Source organism: Peromyscus maniculatus, chromosome X, assembly GCF_049852395.1.
Source record: "Peromyscus maniculatus bairdii isolate BWxNUB_F1_BW_parent chromosome X, HU_Pman_BW_mat_3.1, whole genome shotgun sequence".
Lineage (NCBI taxonomy): Eukaryota > Metazoa > Chordata > Mammalia > Rodentia > Cricetidae > Peromyscus > Peromyscus maniculatus.
The window spans coordinates 2,143,921-2,164,177 of record NC_134875.1 but is presented as its reverse complement, the minus strand read 5'-3'; the positions used below and the strand labels follow the sequence as shown (position 1 = coordinate 2,164,177).

Here is a 20,257-nt window from a genome sequence, read left to right as displayed (position 1 = left end):
TTTTGTGAACCCATGTAGCCCAAACAGCCCTGTGCTATTTCATTATGTCCTTGTAGATAGGACATAATGAACTTTCTTTTTTAAAAAAAAAAATTTGTTTTTGTTGTTTCTGAGACAAGGCTTCTCTGTGTAGCCCTGACTGTCCTGGAACTCTCTATAGACCAGGCTAGCTTTAAACTCACAGAGATCTGCCTGTGTCTGCCCCCAAGTGCTGGGATTAAAGGGGTGTGCCACCACTGCGTGGATTCTTTTGGTTTTCCTTCTGAACTTTCATGTTCTACAAAGTGCTTTATGAAAACCTCCATTTTTGTTGTGGGTTATGCCTGTAATCCCAGAATTTGGGAGGTGAAAGAAGGAAAATCAAGAGTTTGATATCAACTGGGCTACATGAGGCCCTATCTCAAAAAAAAAAAAAAAAAAAAAAAAAAGCCCCAAACATCAAAAATCCCATTTTCTGTGAATATAAGAGAAACACCAGTCCATTGTAGAACATTTTTAAAACTACAGAAAACCAAAATTGCTTGTGATCTCAGGGATGTATGTAATGCTGTGACCCTGTGGACATACTTCCTGCCAGTCTTTTCTCTGTGTGTATTATAAGGTAGGGGCAGATCCTTCAAACCTTACTGGCCTTGTCCCTACTATATAGTAAGAAGACCATTTCCAATTTTTTGATATAAAGAATACAGCAGCTGGGTGGTGATAGCACACTTCTTTAAGCTCAGCACTCAGGAGGCATAGGCAGGTGGATCTCTGTGAGTTCGAGGCCAGCCTGGTCTACAAAGTGAGTTCCAGGACAGCCAGGGCTGTGAAAGAGAAACCCCTGTCTCAGACAAAAAAAAAAAAAAAAACCAACCAACAAACAAAAAAAAAAACCCGACAACAACAACAAAAAAGAATTGGTGTATTTTTCATGTATCTATGTAATCTGTGGTTACCACACTAGATAAGTCTTTCCTGAAATGGAATTACTGGAACATCTTCAATGGAAACAGCTTCTCTCAAGCAAAACATTTCTAGAATAGTATTTCTAAAAAAATCAGATGGAGCTGGGTATGGTGGCACACTCAGCACTCAGGAGGCAGAGGAATCAGGAATTCAAGGTCAGCCTCCTCTATATGGAGGATTAGAGATCAGCCTGGGCTACATGAGATTCTAACAAACAACAAAACAAAAGGAAGGGGAGGAGGAGTAGGGAAATAGGGGAGTAGGGAGGAAGAGAGAGAGAGAGAGAAAGAGAAAGAGAAAGAGAAAGAGAAAGAGAAAGAGAAAGAGAAGGGGAGGGGAGGGCCAGAAAAGCAGTCTACTGTAAAGGCCACAGTTAGCCAGGCAGACTGGGGAAGGGGCTATACACAGGACACTAGCCAAGGTGTGTGTCAGGAAAGGCCTTTGACAAGGATGTGAGGAATTGCCTCCCTTGAAGTGGCTGGAGTCAGCTGTTAAAAACAGACATTAATATCAGCATTGTGACTGAGAAACTTCCAACTGAATGAATGGAATTAGAAACAAAGGCAATAAAAACTAAGCCTCCTGGCTCTCTAATTGCTTTACTACACTTTACTGTCATCCGTGTGCTTGGCATTATTTTCATTCTGTGTGTCTGGAAGTAAACACTGGATGATGTGTGGCTGCACATTTCTTTACTCTGCTCAGTGGTGGCTCATAGTAGTGGCTTGAAATGAGCTATAGTAGTGTTTACACCAGGAAATCAGCCAGTGCTCCAGCTCACTGCTTAGTTTTGTTTTGTAACATCTACTAACTCATCACTACCCTTAAGTGGAAACAAAGAGACAGAAGAGGTCAGAGATGATCTGGAAGTTTCTGTGTGGAAGGAGTTACCCTGAAAATCCCAGGGCAGGAAGACAAGCACAAGCACAGGGTGGGATGTTCAGGTGACACAGAACTGTAGGAATGCCTTTCTCCCTGGAATCATTAAGTTACCCAGCAGCTGCGTTACTATGGAAACCAGGCCCAGGCACTGGGAAGAGCTTGCAGGGCAGGCAGGTGGGGGCTGGGAATAGTCTTAGTACCTCAGAAAAGGAGCCATCAGGGAGACTGCCTGTAACTGGCCAGAGGGCTCTCCTGGCCCAAATGATGGCCATACCCCTCAGACTCCTCTCTCTCTTCAGGTCATGGTCATTCTCAAGAACTGGTAAAGGTAGATAGGATAGAGAAGTAAGAAATCCTTCTAGAGCAGGTAAAGATTCCCAATAAGATGGAAATACATGAGGCACTGCACAAAGCCATGTGGGACCAGGTACATGGCCAAAGACAACAGTAGCTCTTATCCTAAATGGAACCATGCCTGCCTGGTCCCCAACTGTTATGGGCATTTCTGACCTTCAGGCTACTATTCTGTAAAAGGCATTCAGGCCTAGGCACGTAGCTCAGTGGTAGAACATTGGCTTAGCATGCACAAGGCTCTAGGTTCTATTTCCAGGACTGAAAAAAAATGGCCATCAGCCTCCCCTTCAATTCACACAGGCAGCAGTGTCTAAATGCTAGGACTCAGTTGTAAGACACTCAGGATACTCTCTGCACTTACATATCCCTTGCTGTCACCTATTACAAGCTCCAAAAAATCCAAATAGACCAGAGATGTAATTGGAGCAAGGCAAACACCCTGCCTTATGATCACACAGCACTAAGAAAACAAAACTCAGTAGCTACTTAGCAAAGGACATCAAAGGACAACAAAGCCATTCAGGGGAAAGGTGGCCCAAACCAGCCCAGTACTGGATGAAAAGGATGCCTGTTAGGATTGTTGGGACTGGGGACACCAAACCACTAAGAGCATGTTTATGTGTTGCAATATATTTGATTACACTGTGTAAAGATGTATGACTGGCCAGACAGTGTGGTGGTATTGTGTTTCCCCAAAACATTGTGCACGCTAATAAACTTATCTGGGCTCAGAGAAGAGAACAGCCGCAATATTAAACATAGAGGATAGGCAGTGGTAGCATACGCCTTTAATCCTAGCATTCCAGAGACAGAAATCCATCTGGATCTCTGTGAGTTCAAGGCCACATTTGAAACAGCCAGGCATGATGACACACACCTTTAATCCCAGAAAGCGGAGCCTTTAATCCCAGGGAGTGATGACAGAAAACAGAAAGGTATTTAAGGTGTGACGTCCAGAAACTAGAAGCTTTTGGATAGTTAAGCTTTTAGGCTTTTGAGCAGCAGTTCAGCTGAGATTGATTAGGATGAGGACTGAGAAGCTTCTAGTCTGAGGACACAGGATCAGTGGAGGAATTGTCGAGGTGAGGAAGCTGGGGCTTGTTCTGTCTCTCTGATCTTCCAACATTCACCCCAATAACTGGCACCAGGTTTGATTTTATTAATAACAACTCTGAAGATTCATGCTATAGGGCAGTAGTGGCACAAGCCTTTAATCTCAGCACCTGGGAAGCAGAAGCAGGCAGATCTCTGAGTTCGAGGCCAGCCTCGTCTACAAAGTGAGTTCCAAGACAGCTAGGGCTGTTACACAGAGAAACCCTGTCTTGAAAAATAAACAAACAAAACAAAGATATGTCACTGTGACTGGTTTAATGAAAAGCTGAACAGCCAATAGCTAGGCAGGATTTCCAGGCACAGAGGACGCTGTGAAGACAAAGGGTGGAGTCTCAAGGAGATGTGGAGGAAGCATGACATGTAGGAGATGAGGTAACAAGCCATGAGCCATGTGGCAGTATGTAAATTAATAGAAATAGGTTTCTCTAAGTTATAAGAGCTAGTTAGAAATAAGCCTAAGCTATTGGCCAAGCTTTCCTAATTAATAAGAAGTCTCTGAGTCATGATTTGGGAGCTGGCTGGTGGGACAAAGAAAGACTCACAACATGTATGCACCAACTAAAAGCCCATTCTGGACTGCAGCATGTGTGTTCTAGACTAAGGGCATTTATATCCTGGTAACAGCAGCCAAACAAGTTGGTCATCGGTAAAGAGGTACAGTACACAGGAAGGAGTTGTTCACCTTATGGAAGAGCATGTTTCTTTTTGTAGGGGACTTAAGACATAATCTCACTAAGTTATTCAGACTGGCCTATAGCCTAGAAATCTCTTTATGTTTCTGCCACTACCAATTACTACAGGTACCCACAACCACCTGATTCACACTTGCTTCTTTTAAAGGCATCAGCAGTAGAAAACCTGCATGAAAATCACTACACAGAAATCCCTCTGGGAGAAAGGAAGATCAAGGGTGGTTCATGGGCAGTTTGAGATCTGCCATTAAAGAACAAGTGTGGAGGGGGCTGGAGAGATGGCTCAAGGTTAAGAGCACTGACTGCTCTTCCAGAGATCCTGAGTTCAATTCCCAGCAACCACATGGTGGCTTATAACCATCTGTAATGAGATCTGGTGCCCTCTTCTGGCCTGCTGTCATATATGCTGTATACATAATAAAAAAAATAAAATCTTTAATTAAAAAAAAAAAAAACAAGTGTGGAGACTGCCATGGCCCAAAGCAAGGCTGGGGTAAGTGCCTGTACCTTGTTCACACATACTTATCTGTGTGTAAAGTCAAGTCAAGAAGGTCTCAAGTCACTCAGGCCAAAGTTCAGTCTTCACAGTCGGAAGCAAGTTTCATCCACAAGCCAGAGCCAAGGCACCACGTCATCTCAGGCCAGGGATGCCAGGCAACAGGAAGGGCCAGAAGGCAGAAGGCTGAGAATTTATAATTAATAATAAGCCTCTGTGTGGTTATTTGGGAGCAACTGCTGGGACACAGAAAAACTCTGCCTATACTCTTCAACACCTGTTTGTGCTGAACACTTCTTTACCCTCATTTTGCCACATCATGCAAGCTCAGGAAGTAGTGTCCCACTGTTAACACAGTTAACCTGTCTGTCACCCAAATAACTATGGGATCTGCACTATGTCCCAGAAACAGAGGCAAGTGTGTTGAATGGATACCTGACAGAGCACAATGAAGAATCTAATCTCCCCAAGATCATGGGGGATAAAGATCTACATAGCACACCAGACAGATAGGCCATATGGACTGGGGAGATAGCTCAGTCTGAAAGTGCTTGAGGGCCTTTAGTTCAATCCCTAGAATACTGTGCTGCTAGTTTTATGTCAACTTAATACAAGCTAGAGTTATCTGGGAAGAGGGAACCTCAACTGAGAATTACATATCCCTTTGCCAGGCGGTGGTGGCACTCCTTTAATCCCAGCACTCAGAAGGTTAAGTGCTGGTCTACAGAGTAAGTTCCAGGACAGCCAGGGCTACAGAGAAACCCTGTCTCAAAAAACCAAAACAAACGAGGGGGTGGGGATATGTCCTCACCAAATTGCTCTTTGGGTAAGCCTGTGGTACATTTTCTCCATTTATAATTGATGTGGGTGGTGCCACCCCTGAGCTGGTGGTTCTGGGTGCTACAAGAAAGTAGGCTAAGAGCTAGGTAGTGATGGCACAAGCCTTTAATCCCAGCATTCGGGATGCAGAGGCAGGCAGACATCTGAGTTTGAGAACAGCCTGGTCTACAGAGTGAGATCCAGGAGAGTCAGGGCTATATAGAGAAACCCTGTCTTGAAAAAAAAAAGAAAGAGAGAGAGAGAGAGAGAGAGAGAGAGAGAGAGAGAGAGAGAGAGAAAGAAAGAAAGAAAGGAAAAAGAAAAGTATGCCTTCAATGATGGACTGTGATGTGAAAGTGTATATTGAAATAAAAGCATTTTCCTTTTTATCATAGAAATATAACCCTAAGAAAAACATATTAAGAAAAAATGCTGGGGCTCTGGTAGTGGCACACATCTTTGATCCCAGCACTCAAGAGGCAGAGGCAAGACCCATCCTGAGTTTGAGGCCAGCCTGGTCTATAGTTCTAGGACTTCCAGGACTACACCGAGAAACCCTGTCTTGAAAAACTGGGGGAAAAAAAGAAAGAAAAGACAAACGCTGGGTACCAGGCATAGTGGTACACACCTTTAATCCCAGCACTTGGGAGGAAGAGGCAAGTGGATTGCTATAAATTCAAGGTCAACCTAGTCTATATATCTCAAGTGCCAGGGCTATATAGTGAGGTTCTGACTTAGAAAGAGAGGAGAGAAGGAGAGGGAGAGAAGAGAAAGGGGAGAGAAAGAGAGAAATACTGAATGATAGAAGGTGTATATTTGTAATCCCTGAGCTGGAGAGGTAGGACAGGAGGATGCCTGGGGCTCACTGGCCAGCTAGCCTAGCTGAATTAATCAGTTGAGTATCAAGCCAGATGAAACCTTGTCTCAAAAACCAAAGTGGGGGGTATAGAGATGGCTCAGTGGTTAAGAGCACTGGCTGCTCTTCCAGAGGACCGGGGTTTGATTCCTAGTACCCACATGGCAGTTCACAACCAACTCCAGTCACACCCCTTTCTGGTCTCCACAGACACTACATACATGTGATGCACAAAAAGATATAATACATGAAGGCAAAGCACTTACACAAATAAAATTTGAAACAAAACAAAAACCAAGGTGGAAAGCCAGACACAGTGGCATGCTCCTATAATCCCAGCAAAGGAGGAGGCAAGAGCATCAAGAGTTTAACATTATCCTCAGTCACATAAAGAGTTAATGTCAAGCTGGGCAGTGGTGATACACACCTTTCAGCACTCAGGAGGCAAAAGCCAGTGGATCGGACAGCTGAGGATGCACAGAGAAACCCTGTCTTGAAAAATAAACAACAATTGCAAAAGAAAAATAAAAGAAAAAGAAAAAAAACCAAAGGTGAAAGAAAGTTGGGGAGATGAATCTGAAAGTATGAGATTCTGAGGTCAAATTACCAGTATCCATGTAAAAGCATGTGCCTATAGCCCCAGAATTGAGGCCTGAGAAAGGTAGATCCTGGAAGATCATTGCCTGGTTCACTGAAAGTTGAAGTGATAAAAGAATACATCTGGCATCCTCTTCTGGCCTCAACATGCATGCCAACAGACACACATACCTCTACACACATACATATAACACACACACACACACACACACACACACACACGGTGCATACACCACAAATCACTTAAAAATTTAAAAAAAGGTAGGGGCTGGGAGTTGGCTCAGTAGGTGTAATGGCAAGTTGTTAGCTTGACTACATCTGGATGGATCATTTGAAATGGGAAGACCCACCCTAAACCTGGGCCATACCTTCTGGTGGCAGCCCACATAAAAGGATATGAACAAAGGCTTTTTTTTTCCTTGTCACCTGATTTCTCTCACACTCGTTGGCAAGTTGCTAAGGCATTCTTTTGCTGGTATTAGAATCTACTTCTTCAAAATTCTAGCTGTTCTCTAGGACTTCCCTGGGACCACAAAACAAACAAACAAACAAACAAACAAACAAACAAACAAAAAAACCAAAAAACCAAAAAAACAGCAGCAGTTTTGGAATGGATCCAGGTCTAGGATGGAACCTGAGAAGTGACCCAAGCCCTTTGGCGGTGCCGAGAAGGTTGTGAGTGAATCCCCAACATTGGACAATAAATTATTTACAGTTAGAAGTTTGGTTTTGCTCTGTTCAGACTGTGACTGTGCCATTGCTTATTTTTTATTATGCAGGGGTCCACAGTTGAGCGACTTTAAATAAAGAGACTGGATATTTTAGAGAAACTTTGAAAGAGATTTTGGATGCTTTAAAGAGACTGAACTTATTTATTTATTTATTTATTTTTGAGACAGGGCTTCTTTGTGTAGCCCTGGTGTACCCTCTGTAGACCAGACTGGCATCAAACCCTCTGACTCCTGAGTGTTAGGATTAAGGGATTAAAGTTGTACACTACCACGACCAGCAAGACTGAACTTTTTTTTTTTTTCTTTTGAGACAGGGTTTCTCTTGAGCTTTGGAGCCTGTCCTGGACTACCTCTGTAGACCAGGCTGGCCTTGACTCACAAAGATCCACCTGCCTCTGCCTCCTGAGTGCTGGGATTACAGGCGTGCGCCACCACCGCCCAGCGAAGACTGAAATTTTAAAGTGCTTGAATTTTCAAAGGCTGTGGGACTTTTTTTTTTATAATGATTATTTTTTTAATTTTATGTGCATTAGTGTTTTGCCTGCACGTATGTCTGTGTAAAGGTGTCAAATCCTCTGGAATTGTAGTTATAGATAGTTGTGAGCTGCTATGTGGGTGCTGGGAATTGAACCCAGGTTCCCAGAAGAGAGGCCAATGCTCATAACCACTGAGCCATCTCTCCAGCCCTAATTATGGGGCTTTTAAAGTTTGGAATGTATTTTATATTGAGATGTTGATGCTGATATGAGATCTTGTGGAGATATATAAAAAAGGAAAGGTTATGGCTTAATAAATGACTCCATAAGATTTCCCTGTAAGCAAATCTGTGGGATATCATCTTGGATTAATAATTGATGGGGGGGGGGGCAGACCATTAATGGGTGATACCATTAGTCCTGGGCAGATAGTCCTGGGTTGTATAAGAAAGCAGGCTGAACAGCTGGGAGGTGGCAGCCCACACCTTTAATCCCAGCAATCTGGAGGCAGAGGCAAGAGGGATATCTGAGTTTGAGGCCACCCTGAAATACATGAAATCCTGTCTCAAAGAAAAAAATTCAACATTAGAAAAGGTTTCTGGACTGAGAGTGTAGTTTAGCAACAGATCAACTGCCTAGTAGCATCTCTATTACTTGGTGGGTGGGGTGGGGTTAAAAATTATTTTCTTCGTCAAATCCAAGCCTGTACCACCTTTGGAGTAATCTGAAAAGAATCTACTTTGTTTCCAGTATTAGAAAAATGGCACTTACTGAGGAGACTATTGGCAGAAAACAAATAAAAATGTTTCCTTTATCAAATATAACCTACCTACTTTGTAACAATCCAGAATACTTTATCTCCGAACACTTCCTATACCTCCAAAGCCACTCCAGTTGCCAATATGACTCATCTTTGCTGGCATTCCCTAAGGCCTATGTTGCAGTCAAATACAAGTCTCAAGGTTGTTCACACCAGCTGCTCCTTCATTCTGCACTAGCACGACTGCTTTTGTACACGATCACAACATCTTTTTTGAAACAACAGAAGTACCCAAAGCACCACACACACAGGACATCATCTCAAAGACCTGTACTTGCTGTCCACAAGCAATTGCCACCCAGGAGCACCACTCCCTGGCCTGGGACTTGGTTTCCTCTGGATGATGGACTCCTTAGCATCCAGGTCTGCTTATTTCCTGATTTGTTGCTGAGTTTGGAACGCTTGGCTGGGACAGGGGTCCCAAGCCCAGTGGCCATCTCCAGATATTATGGCACTGGGAACTCCCCATTTCAGCCTGACTCAGTATCCCCTCCAGACATACAGCCAACAAAATTTTACCTCAAAGTATAAAAATAGTCAACCTTGTATAAATTAACTAGAAGGGAATTAACTTTAAGAAAAGGCAACTTGCCGGGCGGTGGTGGCGCACGCCTTTAATCCCAGCACTCGGGAGGCAGAGCCAGGCGGATCTCTGTGAGTTCGAGGCCAGCCTGGACTACCAAGGGAGTCCCAGGAAAGGCGCAAAGCTACACAGAGAAACCCTGTCTCGAAAAACCAAAAAAAAAAAGAAAAGGCAACTATTCTTCAAATTTAATTACAAAGATATTTGATGTAGTATTATTATTGTGGTAGAATACACCTAACATAAAATTAACCACTTTTAAATATACAACCAAACTGAACATAGTGGCACATGCATTTAGTTCCAGCATTTGAAAAGCACAGGCAGGCAGATCTCTTTAACTTCAAAAACAGCCTGTTCCAGGCCAGCCAGAAGTACACAGGTGAGACCGGTCTCAAAAAATGAAAAAAAAAAAAAAAATCTAAATTTTTTTAAATTAAATACACAACCAATAAATGTTTAGTGCATCTATAATGCTACACAGCTACGTGCATAACCCAATACTATTATTTTAAATTACCTAGAGCAAACTGTTTTTATTTTAAGGCAGGGTCTTGGTTGTTCAGGCTGGCCTTGAACTCTTGAACTCCTTGTCCTGTCTCCACCTTCCCAATGCTGAGGTTATGGGTGGGTATCTGCTTTGTAAATGAAGGATATGAGGAAAACGGGGTCCCAGATGTGTCATCTCCAGTGTCCTGTCAGAGGCCCTTAGACTGGGCATCTTGTATTGAGAGTAGCTCATAGTCCCAGGGGCAAAGCACTGGTGATTCCTGAAAGAAGCCTGGAAACTAGGAAGAGGGGGGGAAGAGTTCTGTTCCAACTCTAGACTAAAAGGAAAAAAGTTGAAAGGTAAGGCAAAAGAGTAGCAGCTGCTTCTCTGTGGGGGTGGAGGACTTGAAACACAGTCCCTACGCCATGCTCAAGAATATAATTGGGTCCAGTGGTGGTGGTGCACACTTTTTTCTTTTTCTTTTTTTTTTGGTTTTTCAAGACAGGATTTCTCTGTGTAGCTTTGCGCCTTTCCTGGATCTCGCTCTGTAAACCAGGCTGGCCTCGAACTCACAAAGATCCAAAGATCCGCCTGCCTCTGCCTCCTGAGTGCTGGGATTAAAGGCGGTGGTGGCGCATGCCTTTAATCTAAGTTTGATCTGAGTTTGATGCCAGCCTGGTCTACAAAGCTAATTTCTGGACAGCCAAGGCTACACAGAGAAACAAAAATATAAATTGGAAGGTGATGGGAGGGAACAGGCAGAGCTACATTCAACAGTACATGGCAAATGAGACCCCTGCATACATGGGACCAACCACTAAATAAGTTGCAATCCATGCAAAATGGATTATTGTTCTATCGCAAAATGGAAAGATGAACCTGCTGAGATGCCTGAACATGGATGGACCTTAAAAATGGTTTATATTAAGCAATAGAAAGCAGACACAAAAGGCACATATTGTATGGCATTCCATTTAAGTGGAATGTCTCCATCAGGCAAATCCATGGGGACAGAAAACAGTGTAATGGTTGCCAGGAGCTGAAAGAAGGTGAGTGGGGAGTGGCAGTTTAATGGGTCTCAGTTCTCTTTGGAGGCAATGAACACACTCTGGAATGCCAGTGTTAGTGGTTGAACATTGTGAATAGATGAAATGTCACTAATAGCACATTTTACATTATGTGTACTTTACTACAATAAAAATGAAAGCTGTTGCCAATGTCCACAGAGACCAGGGATGTCCTTACAAAAGAAAGGAAGGCTGAGGGACAACTCCAGGGTTGGGGCTTAACGAGAAATTAAAATGCTTGCTTCTTTGTTTTCAGAAAGGATTTTACCTATAATATACTTTCTCTGTAACAGATATACCTTTTAAAAAAAATTTTTTTTTTTTAATTTTTGGTTTTTCAAGACAGGGTTTCTCTGTGTAGCCCTGGCTGTCCTGGAACTCACTATGTAGAACAGGCTGGCCTTGAACTCACAGAGATCTGCCTGTCTCTGCCTCTCAAGTGCTGGGATTAAAGGCGTGTGCACCACCGCCCGGTGCAGATATATCCTTAAACTCCTGTTCCTCTTTCCTTTGCCTTCTAAACACTGAGATTACAGGCTGTGTCACAACATGTTTCCTTTGTTGCAGCTTGAAAGTCCTGAGACAGACAAACATCTCCAGCACTCGGTTACATCTACACTTAACAAGAGCCACCAACTAGAGTATCTTGCTGGGTTTTAATTTTTGTTTGTTTGTTCGTTTTATGTTTATATTTGTTTTGTTTTTTGGAGACAGGGTTTCTCTTTGTTGCTCTGGCTGTCCTGGAACTCACTCTGTAGTCCAGGCTGGCCTGGAACTCAGAGATCCACCTGCCTCTGTCTCCCAAGTGCTGGGGTTAAAGGCGTGTGCCACTAAGCCCAGCTATTGCTGGATTTAATTGCAAATGATTCTTGATTTGAAATCATGAGGAGGAGGTCATGAAGTGGAAGAATGAGTGGAGAACTTTGGGGCACCTTAACATTTGACTGGTTGGAAAGTAAAGTCATCAACAAAGAAAAGCAAGGGCAAGAAACCAGACTTGGGAGGGGAACGAGATAGATGGAAAAGGAACTGGTTGGGGTGGGGGTACAGACAGACCGTAAAGATCAGTCTGAGTAGGCACCGTCTTCCTTGGAAGCTTTTACAGAGGTGGATGGGGGCAACTCCGGACACTTGCTCCCTTTGTTTTTGTTTTGGGTTTTCTTTTTGGAGGGGGTGGAGGGGGACTTTGCTGGGACGGGATGAATGCTAATGAGGATTAGTGGAGGAAAAAATTCTCAAAGCCAGAATAGGGGAGGGGTGACGGTGGGGCCACGCGGTGGTGGCAGACATGCAGGAGCCCCAGGAGCGCCGACCCCGCCTTCTGGATCGGAAGCTGCAGACAAAGGGAGCGTGGCGGCGGCAGCAGCGGAGGAGGAGGCAAGGTGCCAGTAGGCACATGGAGGCGTCAACAGGACCCCCAGAACCGGTCCTCTCCGCCTCCCACCTCCCCCCCCCCCCCGCCCTCCCGCCCCCCCCCCCCCCCCCCGCGGTGCCAGAGAGTGTGACACAATTGCGTTGTTTGGCCTGACCTCGTTGCGCTCAGGGCTGGGATGCCTTCCTACTGGTCCCGGGTCTCCAGAAACGCAAGGGGGAGGTGGGGCCAAGAGAAAAGAGCCCTACCTCGGGATATCCTGCAAGGCCTGAGATTTCCTATATGGCTTGAGACATGGTCCTTTGCACTCTCATGGATAACGCAAGGAGTACCCAGTGAAACTACATCATTTCTAGGGAACCCAGATGCCACAGTCAGTCTGCTTACCCCACTCTTCAAATGAGGAGTCTGAGGCTGGGGAAGAAAGAAACCGGAAGTTAGCCTCTAGTTCCCACCAACCTGCTGGCTATCAGTTCTGCTCTCTGCGGTATACAGGGGATGTGCTGGAAGCAACTTCCACACAGATATTATTGGGATGTCGCGGTGAGCTGATTAACAAAGTGAAAAGAAACCCCAAAGAAACACAGCAGGTCCTCAACATTCTGGGTTTATTCCTCACCCCCCCTGGCCCCCCAGGGCCCAAAAGAAAGTCCCCCATTTATGTTTTCCCAACACAGGGTTTTGAAAACTGTCAACTTCCAAGAAGAATAAACACCAGCATGTTCGCTTTACCCAGATCTTCCCATAATGCACCTGCTTTCCCTTACTCATATTTGCAGAAGCATTAGAAAACCCCAAACTTGCCTCTACTGGATGTGCCTCTCCATGGGAGGGAGGCCTTGCCTTCTTGTAGGAGGGAGTGGGGGGGTGGGGTTGGTGGGGAGGAGGGAAGGGGGGATCTTTGATTGGTGTGTAAAATGAATGAAATTTTTTCCTTAATTAAAAAAAAAAAGAAAACCCCAAACCATCACTCCATTCACCATATCATGCTATTTATCACGAATTCCACCTGGCCCAAAACTCTCCAATTGTACCATGACACCCTTATAATTTCTTCTAATCCTGGATCAAATCAAGGAGCACACATCACTTTTGCCCCTTGTCTACTTTAGTCTAAACAACCTATCCACTTTTTCTTTTTCACCTTTCATGACATGTGGCTCTTGGCAGAGCCCTTACAGAAGAATCTACAGTTGCTGATTTGTTCTCTATGATTAGATTCAGGTTAAATATTTTGGCAAGAAAACCAGCCACGTGATGACACAGTGTTTACACTTCTGCCTCACTGTATTCCAAGGTTGGGGATGCTCAGCTTCATCACATAGTCAAGGTAGTAGCTGCAAATAAGGCTCCCTTATAAGGTACACTTTGTGAAAGGGTCTTGCCATGAAGCTCAGGCTAGCCAGCCTCCTGCCTCTGCTTCCTCAATCTTGAGATTACACATGTGTATCACCATGCCTGGCATAAGGTGCACTTTCTCTTTCTTGTTCACAATAACAGGGGCTGACCCTTGCCTAAGTGAATTATTCCACTGGTGACTATGAAATGCCTTAATTTCTAGCATGGACACAGAACACATTCCCCCCACATCTGCCAACCCGGGAAAGGGTGTGGCTGCTCATTCACCACTCCCAATCTCTCTGTATTGTCCTTTCTATCCACCTGTCCAGGGCCAGAAGGCAGAGGACAAAGGAATTGCATCTGCAAGATCTTTTTGAGTATCTGGGGAAGGGAGTAACTTCAGAGTTGCCTGTATGTTCTAAAGGAATGTGGGTCTTGAAAAGAGTCAAGTGCACATGACATAGAAGAATAGATTGTACCCCTAAAGGCCTGAGTTAGACAATGTCCTCTAGAAGTCCTAGATTTGTAACTTAATAGGTCTGTGGTGAGGTCTTCCCATTTATTTGTAAAAACACTGTACTTCCCCACTGATACTAAAGTAACTTGAGGCTTCCACTGAACTTTTCCAAATTCCTATGTGAAGCCCTCACATCATCAGGAAAACAACACTCCCAGCTTCTGAGAAGGAAATGCAGACTCCGGAAACAAACAAGCCCCACATCCCACCCTTCACAGCTCTTAATCTGAATTTACATTTGAACAAGGATCTCCCTCTGGTGGGGGTGGAGTCTGGCCTGGGGGGAGGGGTGTAAATCTGGGGCAGAGGAAGTGGTCATGAATTGAGGGGGGGAGGGGGCATAAAAGACTCTGCCGCAAAATTCCTTTAGAAACTAGATCAGGCTCCAGCATCTCCCTTCTCTTCCAAAGCTGCAGTGTGGGTAATGCTGGTTCAGAGTTGGCTGAGATCACTCTCCCTGCCTTTCCAGAGGCCAGCTGACAGGAAGAAGGAATGCCCTATAAGGTCAATAGCCAACTTCCTGAAACCATGCCCTTTGGGTGTTTGTTCAGTTTTCCCCGTGCACAATATAAGCTGCCAGGAGCCAAAGCTCTCATTACCTCCATCTAACTTGGTAAAGCAAGGGCAAGGTCCATAGTTAACCATAATCAGAATGATGTTATCTGCTCTACGCTGTAGTGAAGATCAGACAGAATGCATTATGAAAAGGAAGGTATCTTGACACCTGGGCCTGCAACTTCCCAGCCTGTTCCTTCTGTGCATATAATGCCTCTACTGTTGTCCCTGTCCCTCTCCTAACTCACCCTGCATGCTATACTTCCTCACAATTTGAGCCCTTTCCTCTGTTTTTATTTCACTTTTCTTTCACATTAGAGAAACTCTCAGAATAAGATAAGACAGTCTTTAGTCACTGGATGTTAAACAGGTCCTGTTCTATGTCTCAACGATCAGCTGAATGGGCTGCAGCAACAATGACTTACTTCTACCTCCGGTATCCCAGGGGACCTAATGCTGACCATGAAGGAGATACATTCAAGCTGCTTCTACCAGCTTATCCACTATAGATAGACAAGTGCTCTTTCACTATTAACAAGTGGGGAAATTGAGGCACACAGCCACCCACAGACTTGCCCACAGGTAAGGGTTGGGGACAGAACTACTCTTACCTACTACCACATCAACCTGATGGAGGAAAATGAAAAAATTAGACCACGGAGATACCCCACATGTCAAAGGGCTGAAAAGAAACACATTTACTGTGGGGTGTACATGTGTAAACATGATGTTCTGAGTTTTGAAGTTAACTAAGGTATAATTAGCATGTGTTTGGAATGTGAAGTGAAACAGGTTTTATATATTATGTCTACATACCTGCAAAACCATTGTAACAAAGACAGTGGTGATTGGTGTCATACCCAAGGGTCTGGATACCCCTACTACACTGACCATCCCTGCAACTGCTAATGTTTCTGTCACAGTTTATTTCAATGGAACAGAAAGCCCTCAGAACTCAGAGGTAAAGAGTTAGGGATGCAGTTCAGGGGTAGGGCATTTGCCTAGCATATACAAAAGACCCTAGCTTCAGTACTCAGAACCACATAATAATTTGCTCTTTGACACCAAAGGCTGAGGTGTGAGTCGCACCTACACATTTGAAGCAAGCCTGTGCTAGACCTATCTCAAAAAAGGAGAAGGAGGAAATCCAGAGTTCAAGATCATTCTCAACTACAGAGTTCAAGGCCAGTCTGTAACTATAAGAACTGAGGGGAGAGAGGGGAGGGAGGAGGAGACCTAAGAGATGATCTGCACCTGCATTTTATCCCAGGAACTTACATGGTAAAAAACTGACTCCTAAAAGTTGTCCTCTGATCTTCACATGTGCAATGTGGCACACATTCATCCTCACCCACAGTAAGTACAAATAAATGTAAAATTAATTTTTATCTTTTTTGTTTTGTTTCACGCCCCCCCCCCCCCCCCACACACACACAGGGTTTCTCTCTGTAGCTGGCCTCAAACTCACAGAGATCGGCCTGGCTCTGCCTCCCGAGTGCTAGGATTAAAGGCTTGTGCCACCACCTCCTGGTGTAAAATTAATTTTAAAAAGAGAAAATCTTGGGACAATGGTACAAATCAAGTTGACCATATATGGAAGATAGCTGTTAAAATTCAGTAGCCTCCTCCTTTCCATTCCCTCTAATGATTTCCCTTCCTCAGAAAAGGATGCAAGGTGGGCAAGCAGATCCAAATCTCTTGAGCTGAGTAGTGGGGGAGGAGTTTCCACCAGATCCAACACCTGAGATGGAGCCTGTCACAGTAGGGACTCAGCAAGCAGGTACTGGAAGAAAACCTTGCAAGATCACCTAAAGGAAGGTGGTGACAAATGCCTTTAATTCCAACACTCAGGAGGCAGATCTCTGAATTCAAGGCCAGCCAGGGTGGTTACACAGAAGAACTCTGTCTGGGGTGGGGTGAGAGAGGAAGGGGAGCTGGCTATGTATCATAGGCCTGTCCTAAACTCACCCCTTTCCTCTAATGTCATAGGTGGGCATAATGCTCCCCAGAAGTAATGAGTGACTTCCAGTGGAGACCTTTGTGGAGGCTGATTTACTAAGCACCAACATGTGCTAGCATGTCAGAGTCATAGAAGGAATGACAAGTTCAAGAAGACCAGGATAACAGGAAAAACAAAGATAGATAAGGTCTATAGAATTTGGGACCTGATTAGACACATGAATGACAAGAGGGCTTGCTGGTGATGAATAGAGGTGGCAAACAGAAGCATCGGGAAAGCCTCTGAGAAGGTGCTTTGTAGCATGGTACCAGATGCATGCTACTTCCAATTTTCCACTCTTCTAATGTCAACATGCAGTCATCCTTTTTAATAAAGGAAGGAGGTATATTCCCCCTTTTTTTTCAGAGGGAATATTTCATAAACATACTCAACCTGCTTAAGTATGCTAGAAGGGCACAACTGAAATAATAGACATAGGTATGAAGTTCTGACATGCTTAAGGGCCTATAACAGATCTTATCAGTCAAATAGATAACAAAATCACACAATCATCTCAATAGTGACAGAAAAAGCATTTGACAAAGTAATAATCCCCCATTATAAAAATTTTTAACAAACCAGGGACAGAAGATAACTTCCTCAACCTGCTAAACCCAGGTGGTACACACCTGGGACTTCAACATTCTTAGCAAATAGAAACAAACTTATTCCCAATCCAGATGCATTTTCTTTTTCTTGCCATCTGTTGTGACTGGAACCTCCACTATACTGTTGAGTAGATGTGGTAAGAGCAGACATCCTTGCCTTGTTCATAATCTAAGAGGGAAAAGTGTTCACTTCTACCAGTAAGGAGGAGGGTAGCTGTTTTTTTTAATTGATAATTTATGTGCATGTGGATTTTGCCTGTATGAATGTCTGTGTACCATATGTATTCCTTGGTGTTCCCCTGGCCATCAGATTCCCTAGAACTAGGGTTACAGACAGTTGTGAGCCACCATGTGGGTACTAAGAATCAAATGTGCCTCCTCTAGTGCAGCAAGTGCTTTTAATTGCTGAGCCATTTCTCCAGCTCCTGCTCTTATTTATTTATTTAATTTATTATCTATTATTATAATACAGGATCATGTTATGGAGTAGAGGCCTCAAACTCTCTTGATCTTCCTGCCTCAATTTCCCCACTTGTTAACAGTGAAAGAGCACTTGTCTATAGTGGATAAGCTGGTAGAAGCAGCTTGAATGTATCTCCTTCATGGTCAGCATTAGGTCCCCTGGGATACCGGAGGTAGAAGTAAGTCATTGTTGCTGCAGCCCATTCAGTTGATCATTGAGACATAGAACAGGACCTGTTTAACATCCAGTGACTAAAGACTGTCTTATCTTATTCTGAAATTTAGAAAATAAGTCCAAGCCTGACATAATGACTTACGTACTTGAGAAGCTGAGGCAAGAGAACTGTTATGAGTTTAAGCCCAGCCTGCTACATAGTAAGTTCTAGACTAACCTGGGATATAGTTAGGCTGCCTTAAAAAGAAATTCCACTTACAATAACATCAAAAAGAATAAAATAGTTGGGCTGGAGAGATGGCTTATCAGTTAAGAGCTCTTGCAGAGGACCCAGGTTCAATTCTCAGCATCCAGGTGGCTCACAAATGTCCATAATGCCAGTTCCAGGGGTCTGTCCAGTCCCATGTGTACTCATGCCCTCTGTGGCCTCTGAGGGAACCAGGCTACCTGATCCATACACAATTAAAAATGATGATGATGATAAATCCTAACATAAATTTAACAAATACAAGCCATATTTGAAATAAAGACCTGGCCCAAAAAAACAAGCAATATTCTACAATCTGAGCTATGGAGTCAATTCCACCCCATCAAAATCCCAGTTTATTTTCAGAAAACAAGTTGATCCCAAAATTCACAAGGAAATAAGGGATGCAATAGAGCCAAAACAATCTTTAAAAAGAGATAAAGTTGGAGGATCAACTACTTCTTAACTTCAAAACTTCCCAGAATGCTCCATCATAATAGCATAGAGATAGACACTTTCTGCAAAGTGGATATGTAAATGGACAATAAGCACAAGAAAAAAAATGCTCTACAGCATTTAGCCAACAGATATGCAAATCATCAAATCCACAATGAGAGCTGGGGGTATGGCTCCATGGTGGAGCTCTTGCCTAGCTCCTAACTAGCTCTTGGCTTCCACCCCCAGCAATACATCTGAGCAAACAAAAAAACCCCACAAAAGATGCCACTTTATACCCATAAGATAAGAGATCACCAGAAAATTATGTGTTGACAAGCATGTGGAGAAATTGGAACTCTTATACATTGCTGGTGTTAGTTGGTGTTAAATGGTACCATCACCAGGAAGAGATGACTGGGGATTACTATATGGTCCAACAACTCCATTTTTATAGGCATTACTCAAAACAATTGAAAGCAGATTCAGACATTTGTATGCCAGTTCATTGTAGCATTATCCACACTAGCCAAAAGCACTGAATTGTATTCTTTGAAAAGATACATTATATGGCCTGTGAATTTGATGTCAATAAAGCTATGATTTCTTTTAAGTTCTAGTGTCATGGTGAGAGTCTCTACCGGCAAGTTGCAGAGGCCATGAGTTAATATGAAGTCACTTTGAAAGAGACAGGGAGAAGGGCACTCAATATGAGGAAAGGCACATGTTTAAGGATCTCAGGATGCAGGAAAGGGATACTGGAAACTGCCAGGGTTTTCAGGACAAAAGTTGCCTTCTGATCTGGTTGGTAGGTTCCGGCCTGAAGGAAACTCTCCTTGAGGTCTATAAACATCCCTTTCCCATAATCTCCTCACCTGGGCTACCTAATAGCTTTCACTGCTTTCCATATATTGTTTCTACATTCATTCCTTTTGTTTTTACTTAATTTGAAAGGATAGCTCTGCTTTTAAAAAACCATCTGGTCTGCCAAGGAGAACCAAGAAAACGAAAGTTTGTGTCCAAATTTTAAAATAGCAACCCATGGGAGCTGAGTACAGAGGATGAAGGTTGCTCTGCAGTGGCCTCCCTTTTAGCCAGCCACGTAGCTGAGGGCAAGTCCTTTCTGTGAGAGGTGGGGGCTCTTAGGGTCTACCGAGGGTCACCTCAGCCTTCCTGCCCATTGAAACCCAACAGAGGCAGCCCTAGTTCTGAAATCCAATGTGTTTTACTGAACCCCTTTTGTCGGTTCCAAGCTAGGTCATTTCAGATTCTTTTTTTTTTTTTTTTTTGGTTTTTTCGAGACAGGGTTTCTCTGTGTAGCTTTGCGCCTTTCCTGGAGCTCACTTGGTAGCCCAGGCTGGCCTCGAACTCGCAGAGATCCGCCTGGCTCTGCCTCCCGAGTGCTGGGATTAAAGGCGTGCGCCACCAACGCCCGGCTCATTTCAGATTCTTACCCACTAGAAGGGTGGCAACAGACAGGTGAGGGATCCAAATAGTGGAAACAAGAGTGGAGAAACCACAGCGATGGGGCAGGGTTTGGCTGAGGGAATAATTAGGGAGGACATAAAAAGGGAGACCACAGAACCAAACAGAAGAGACCAGAAGCGCCTCCCCCAACGTGG

At 44.0% G+C, this 20,257-nt stretch overlaps 1 protein-coding gene across 6 annotated transcripts in view; it reads right to left on the bottom strand.

The window, feature by feature from the left end:
• Pdzd4 (PDZ domain containing 4) overlaps window positions 1–20,257 on the bottom strand; it is a 30,543-nt gene that overhangs the window by 8,799 nt on the left and 1,487 nt on the right. The gene's annotated exons all lie outside the window — the stretch shown is intronic.